An 8149-nucleotide genomic window follows, 5' to 3' on the forward strand; every position below is an offset into this window, starting at 1 on the left:
AGCTAGCCAATAAGAGGCTGAAACTAATGGGTCAGGCAGTGATTAAAAGAATACAGTTTCCGTGTAATTATTTCGGGGCATAAGCTAAGCTAGCCGTGTGGGCGGCTGGGTGCCTGGGGACGCAGACCCGCAGCTCTTATTTCAACACACAAGACATTGGAAATTGTGCAGTTTTCCAAAGTCTTAAGTCTAAAAATTATGGATGCTTATGTATTAAATCACATTTTGAAATAATAAAATAGTAACAACTTTTAAAGATGAAAGAGTAGGCCGCCCCAGCAACACTATTCTTCCATCTACCTGAAGACACTTGGTTTTTCCAGTTGCAGAGAACCTCACTTGTTTGTTCTGTTTCCTTCTAGACCCTGAGGTGTTCTTGTTTGCGATTCCTGGCTTAGCTTAATAAGTCAATCACAAAGGAATCAACCATGAAATTGAAGATGCAGCCACCCAAGAGTGTATTTTAATTTAAATTTAACATTAATGAATGCGTCAGGCTAATGATGAACATTATCCAGCTGCATGTGCACACATGCGTGCACACACACACAAACACACACACACACACACACACGCACATGCTTAAGAAATGATTTCTTTTGCTTCCAGTCACTGCTTTTTAATATCTCGATTCCAACAATGCCTTAAAGATCATAACGGTGACCAATATGTGCTGAAATTTATTTTCATCCTCTGGATACTCCTCTAGAAAATCTCCCCTGAAACCTAACTGTGCCTTGGGAGAAGGCCACCTAGACCATCCCACCTCCATTAAGGGCTCAGAAGGGGCTCTCTTAGTTGCGTTGATCCAATTTGTGTTTGACAAAATGCTGAAGGAACAGCTAATCCTCGGAGTGAAAGAATCAAATGGAAAAAGATCTCACTAAATTGAAACATGGGGCACAAGGCAAAAGATGAGCATTAGTTTGTCTAAAAACTGCTTTGCAAAAAAAAAATCATAGGAGCTGAGGAGACAGCTCAGTTGGTAAAGGACTTGCTGCACAAATAGGAAGTGCTGAATCCATATCCCGAGTACCCTGTAAAAAGTCAGGCATGGTGTGCACTTTGGTAAGCCCAGTCCTGGCATGGAGGAGAGACAAGAGGACCCTGGCACTCACTGACCAGCCAGTCAGTCACCGGAGCTGAAAGGGGAACTCCAGGTTCAGGAAGAGACCCTACCTGCAAAGCAAGAGGGAGACACCTGCTGTTGAGTTCTAGCCACCACATAAGCAAACACGGGCAAAGACCTAGGATACAGGAGGCATTTGTGGGAACAAGGAATAACACATAAAGAGACACTAGCAGAGAAACTGTTGCTGCCTGTAAGAAATAAAAATGTAACACTTACACACCAACTCAAGCAATAGAGAAGATGTACTGAATCAAACATGTCACAATCCAGGGGGCAATTTTTAATATTAGTCAATTTGAAATAGTCAAAACAAATGTCTTCCAAATCTTAGGGGCTTTCAACATTTTTTATGCTATTTTTCTCTCATGATGCTCCTCCCCCAGCAGCTGAAGCAGAGCCACCTCACAGCTGGAAACTGAACAGACACTTTGAAGACTCCGCTTGAACACAGCGATGTTGGTCACACTAGCCCTGTGACTCAGGCCACCGTAGCATATCTACCCTGATTACTGAGGGGTGCTGTGGTTGAATGAAAATGGACACGAATGTGTAGTTGTCTGTGTTTCCATGTATGTTTGCTTATATGCATGTGGGCATCTGCATGTGCTTGAGTGTACAGGTAATTGTGGAGGCAGTTGGGCAATACTGGGTGCTGTCTTTTTGGTGCCCCCCACATTGTTTTGTGACAAGGTCTCTCCCTGGCCTAGAGCTGACTGAGAGTGGCTGGCTAATGAGGCCCAGGGAAGCACCTGCCTCTGAATGCCCAGGCTTGGAGCTCATTAGAGCATACTCTACATTGCTTTTAGTGTGGGTTAGGGCTTGTTTATTCATCCATCCATTCATTGGGGAATATAGTTCTAAAGTAGGGAGTGGTTGATTCAGCTCCACATCTTGGCTTCAGTGTGTTTATTAACTGACATTACACTAGGTGAGATCTCTCTTCCTTCTCTTGGTTTTCCACTGTGTTGTTTCAAGTCCTTGTTAATAGGAATCTCCTATTCCAATGTCTTCACTATCATAATCTGGCTCTTCCAGAAAACTTATGCCCAGAAAGATAAAAGTTGCATTTAACATCATAGTTAATTCAAGCAACTTCATAAAAAACCCAGAAAGGGATTCTTCCACCCAAAACATTAATCAGCTTATATCCAAGACCATTTAATTTCCTCATCTCAAATCGTTGGATTTTTCTAAGTATCCATGCTTTTTGCTGTCTTTCTTTTTAACACACATTCTTCCTATGTAGCCCATGCTAACTGCAGACTCTCGTTCTTCAGGCCACAGCCTCCTGAGCTGAGACTGCAGGTGGCCGCCACCTATTATATTGCAATCTTTACTAAACCTATCGAAGTGAAAACCAGTCTTAAATTAGAACTGAAAATATCAACATATATCTAAATTGTGTCATACCACCTCTGAGAGCCAGCACAGACTCCATCAAGGTAGCGCCTCCTCTTATAGTAAAAATCTTCTCAACTTGGTCATATCAAAAAGTGGTTTTGATGATATTTTGGGGAGCCAGCGTTCAATGACCCCATTCTCAGGTTAACACCCTAAGGAAACCATAGCAGTCACCAGATCTTCCAGGCTTAGTTTATAAAATCTGAGCACTGCTAAAAGAAAACAAGGAAATGATAATTTATAAGGCAAAGTAAGTAGGTCAATAACCAAGGTGTCAATAAACTCATCTCGCGTGTCCCACATAAATGGGGCTCTGAGTGTTTACACCTCTCTCTCAGCCACCCACAGTGGTGAGACTGAATACATCACTTCCAAACCACTAAACTGAGATAGGGGTATGGAGTTCTCAAGGGGAAAGCATAGCATTTAACTCCAGGAGAAACGGTGACTAACTAGGTGAAAATTATGAATGTTTGCTGGAGCATCTGCTGATGTTCAACATAGAACTTACCTGACCCCAAAGAACAGCAGAAGAGCATTATTGCCATAGTTAATTCTGACCTATGACTGCCAAGGAGTGCGTAGGATTATTAGGTACCAAAGGGATGGAGGTGCCTCCCATCTTCACCCAGAGCAACACTATAGTATCATAAAATACCTTTGACCTTTGTCCCTGATCCCAGCTTAATGTTCTCAAAGCTCTAGGAGTTCTTGGTGAGGTTACCACCAAGTAACCAAGGTGATAGAAGAATCAGGTTGAGGCTGGTCACCAGAAAAACAAAATCTGGATTAGACGTAACCAGTATCCAGCATTTTAAAATATGCACATGCACAGTGGAAATTTTGTCATCTGTAGGAAAGTGGGTTCAGCCAGCGAGAGTCATACTAAGTGAAGTAAGTCAGTCTGAGACAAATTGTGTGTTTTCTCTGCTATATTTTTCTTAGACTTTATGCAGAGACATCAAATCACATATGTACATATGGAAAGAGAGTGGAAGTGGAGACGTCTAGGAACAAAGAGAAACAGTGGGAAGGGGCAAAAAAGACAGAATGGGAAGGTGGGATGCAGAAGGAGTGGATAGCGTGCTGTGCGTATTTCTGTGAGGTGTCCTGTGTAGTGCCATCAGGTATCATAAACAGATACAATGGAAAGCACAAACCAAGAGGTGCCATTTTGCTCCCCAGCCCACCCTTCAGCTAGAGGGAGGACTGAAGAATGAACTAACCCCTGATGGCCGGTGGCTGTCACTTACCCATCTTAGAGGACTGTAGCCTGCTCTAAGAGTCCTAAACACCATGTGGACACACAGACCCAGACACTGACAAAGGTGTGTCCCGGAGAGGCCTGGCAGTTCTTTGCTCCCTGCTAGGACAGCTCTGCCTTTTAACCATTTCAGAGTCACGCTCTTCATGACAGATCAGTAGGAGAAAGCAAGATGTTTTTCTGAGATGTGTGAGCTACTCTGGATAATTATCATGCCTGGAGGAAGGGCTGTGGAAACTCAAATTTGAAGTTTAACAAGTGTTTAACTAGAGACAGGAGCCTTGAAACTGGTGTCTGAGGTCAGAGCGTCTTGAGGAACAGTCTTTCGGTCCTTAGGGGTCTGACATTAAGTCAGGGTCTTTTGTTCAACAACTGTAGAGGTGGCGTGGAAATTATGCATATGAAGGTGTCAGGAAAAAAAAAGGCTCCCTAAGAGAAAACCTTACATGTCTGCCATGTACTGATTCATCTTCTTCAATGCTACAGAACCTGGATGTCAGCTGAGCTTTCTGAACAGCACTGATGATTTCAGCGACATTTGACAAACTCTCCACCAGATTTTGACTGCAGCAAAAATCCTATCCCAAGCACTGGGTCAGATGCCAGAACTTTGTGCCAAAAGAGCCCCAAATTTCAATAGTGTTAAGAAAAAAATAACTCAAATTTAGAAATAAGATTGAAAGGAATAAATCAAAAGAGTACAAAACAGTCCTCAATATTGTATCAGGGCACTGTGCAGCATTTTGGATTTATTTATTTGTATGAGTTGTGTCTCTTTGTATGAGTGTGTGCCCTGGAGCACTCCCAGAGGTCGTGAGAAAGTATCACCCACATGTCTTCCTCTCTCACTTTTGGCTTACTTCTTTGAGGTAGGGTCTTTTCTTGAACTTGAGACTTTTATTTTCTCATCTAAAACCCAGAAGTCCTAATCATACCCCTGTTGGGTGGCAGGTAAGCTGCACAGCAAGGGTTCCTCTTGACCACTGAGCTGGAGTTGCATATATGCATGGGATGCCTGGCTTGTGTGGGTGCTGGGATCTGAAATCTCTCCTCAAGACTGTCAAGAACTGTACTTAGCCACCAAGTCATCCCTCCAGCTCAGGGCAATTTAAGCACTGGCTGAGTTTTTTGTTGTTGTTGTTGTTTTGTTTTTGTTTTTTTTTTATATAAATGCTGGATATAATAATCTGAGTTGACAGCTCTGTTCTTTTTTGGGGAGAGGGGTTGGGATTTATCTTTCCAGGTCTTTCTGTCTTTAAAGCATCTTGTTGAGTAATCCATTATTATTGTAATGGCCCTGGTCTTTCAAGTGAAGTGACACTCCCTCTCTCTGCCTCTTTTGCCCTCTCCTTTCCTCCCTCCAAATACTCCCATGTACTTCTCTCCACTCTTTTTCAAACTTGTGAACTCTTTTTTTATTAATTGATATTTTATGCATTTATATATATATATATGTTTTTATATTTATATCCCTACTTGTAATCCATTAAACCTATATACTATTACTTGCATGTATGTTTTTAAAGGCTGACCGTTTGACACTGGGCAACCAATTGGTTTCTCTTCCCTGGAGAAGATCTCCCCTGCTACTCCCAGCTTTACTTAGTTATCTATAGTTCTGTGTAGTGGTGAGAGCTCACAGGCTTTTCCCCATCCAATTCAGCATCTTTGTTGGTGTCATCCTTGTTGAATTCACATTTGGGTGGTCATGTTGGTGAGACTTTATGGGTTTAACTTCTGATGTTACTACAGAATACAATTTCACAGCCAAGTCCCTGATTACCTAGCTCTTACAATCTTTCCACCCTGTGTCCTAAACCTTGGATGTGGGAGTGTTTTGTAGATGTACCTATCATGACTAGATCACAATTGGCCATTTTGATTGGCTGTGGTTTTCTGTCATAGTCTCCATCCATGGTAGTTTGAATTACAATTGGCCCCATAAGTTCAGAGGAAGTGGTACTGTTAGGAGGTTTGACCTTGTTGAATTGGGTGTGGCCTTGTTGAAGGAAGTGTGCCACTGTGGGTATGGACTTTGAGATCTCCTATGCTCAAGCTATGGACACAAACTCCTTCTGCTACCTATGCATCAAGATGTAGGACTCTCAGCTCCTTCTCCAGCACCATGTCTGCCTGAATACTGCCATGTCCCACCATAATGGTAATAAATTAAATCTCTAAAACTGTAAGTCAACTCAGTTAAACACTTTAAAGAGTTTCTGTGGTCATGGTGTTGCTTCACAGCAATGGAAACCTAAGACACTGTCTGTTGCAGAGAAGTTTCCTCAATGAAGGGTATAAACTGTACTTATCTGTAGGTATAAAGGCAAATGTGCCTATATTATTATTAGGGATTATACCAATTTAGTAATCTAATCACCATGACTTCACTAGCACTGAGCATTTAGCTAGGTTTCCAGGACCAGGAAGTGTTTCCCTTTTTCTGAAAAGGTGTTAAGGCCAGTAGACAACAGTTGGTTACTGCCAGGGTGTGTGTGCCACTACTGCATCCATAGTGTTCATGTGGCATGCTGGTCACAAATGTGGTTGATAGGTATCATGACTGGGTAGGCTGCTTTTCTTTTGAGAAAGTTGGCATGGGGTCTGGTACCATGAAAGCTAGTCGTCAGGAAAGGGAGTATTCAGGTCAGATCCAGCTTAGGGAATTTGGGGCTCTATTTCTGAAGTGCATGTTGTCTTCAGCAATAAGAACTTACCTTCTACCTCTTTAAGGTAATCAAAGGCTATAGCAATAGGCTCTATGTTTGGGGAGTCTCTTAGACAGCCCTGGCCAAGAACTCAAAAGAAGGCTCCTCATGTCTATTATTGGGGTTTTGTTAGGTGGTATTTGACTCTTGGAGGGCACACCATTAACCCAGATAAGAAAAGTTCATTAAAACTATATAACTACCAGGGGCCCTGGTGTTGTCCAGGCCCAGGTTGCTTCCAAGGTCTATGTCTGGGTTTATGGGCCTACAGCAGTCACGGTCTGAGTTAACACCAGTGGCTCCTGTTACAACTGAAGGCTGTAGGATTGCCCAGGGTCTGATCAGCCACCTGGGACCATGCTGATGCCCAAGGATCATACAGCAGTCAGAGCTATACAGATCTGAGTGACACATAGCTCTACTACCCAGTGCCATGGTTACACCCAGGCCAAGACTGTATCTGGGTCTGTGATCCTACTACAACCATGGTCTATGTTGAAGTCCTTGGTCCATTTTGGTGCTACAGTCCACACAGAGGCCCAGGGTTTGGGCTACAATATGTGGCTATGTTGGAGTCTGGGAGTCATGCTACAGCCAGGGTCATACAGATCTGGGTGACCTGTGATGCCACCTAGGGTCATGGTGTCATATGGGTCCAGGTTGGTGCTGAGGGCAATGTCTGGATCCATGGCTCTACGGCAGCCAGAGTCTGGGTTGACATCTGTGGTTCCTGTTGTCACTGAGGGCCTTGTGGATACCCAGAGTCAGGTCAGCCTCTTTAGTCCATGTTGGTGTCTGAGGGCCATGCTGCAGCCAGAGCCATACAGATCTGGGTGGCCTGTGCTGCTACCCAGTGCCATGGTGATGTCCAGACCAGAGCTGTATTTTTATGTCTTGTCTTGTCTTTCTTATTTCATCAATCTTTATATTTCTGTTTTCTTTGAGTTGTTTGACCATGGCCGTAATCATTCTTTTGAATTCTTTGTCTTGAGGTTCTTTCATGTTAATTTCATTAGGGACCATTACTATGGATTTATACTTTTTGGAAATGTATTATTTTGGCTTTACATGTTGTTTTATTTCTGTGTTATAATTCGTGCATCTGGAGTTAGTTTATTGGTTGCATTTTCCTTTTATGTTCAAGTCATATTCCCTTTTTCAACAGGGGTAATAACTGTAGTAATATAAGCAGCGGGGCTGCGTCCCCAGCACCCCGGCCACCTGCTAGCTTATGCCCCGAAATAACAACACACAAATTGTATTCATTTAAACACTGCTTGGCCCTTTAGCTCTAGCCCTTACTGGCTAATTCTGATATTCTGATCAACCCATCTCTAATAATCTGTGAGCACCAGTCTTACTGGGAAGATTCTAACCTACGTCCATCCTGGTTCGGAGCTTCATGGTGTGTGTCTGCCCGGGAGCGGGGCATGGCGTCTCTCTGAGGCGTCTGCCCCCGAGAGGAGATCTGTCGAGTCTGAGCTCACTTCCTCTTCCTCCCAGCATTCTGTTCTGTTTACTCCTCCCACCTATGTTTTAACCTATGAGGGCCAGCCAAGCAATTTATTTTTTTAACCAATGACCTTCCTCCATCATTTCCCCTTTTTCTGTTTAAACAAAAAGGAAGGCTTTAAGTTTAACATA

The sequence above is a fragment of the Microtus ochrogaster genome, chromosome 7 (genome assembly GCF_000317375.1).
Source record: "Microtus ochrogaster isolate Prairie Vole_2 chromosome 7, MicOch1.0, whole genome shotgun sequence".
Classification (NCBI taxonomy): Eukaryota; Metazoa; Chordata; class Mammalia; order Rodentia; family Cricetidae; genus Microtus; species Microtus ochrogaster.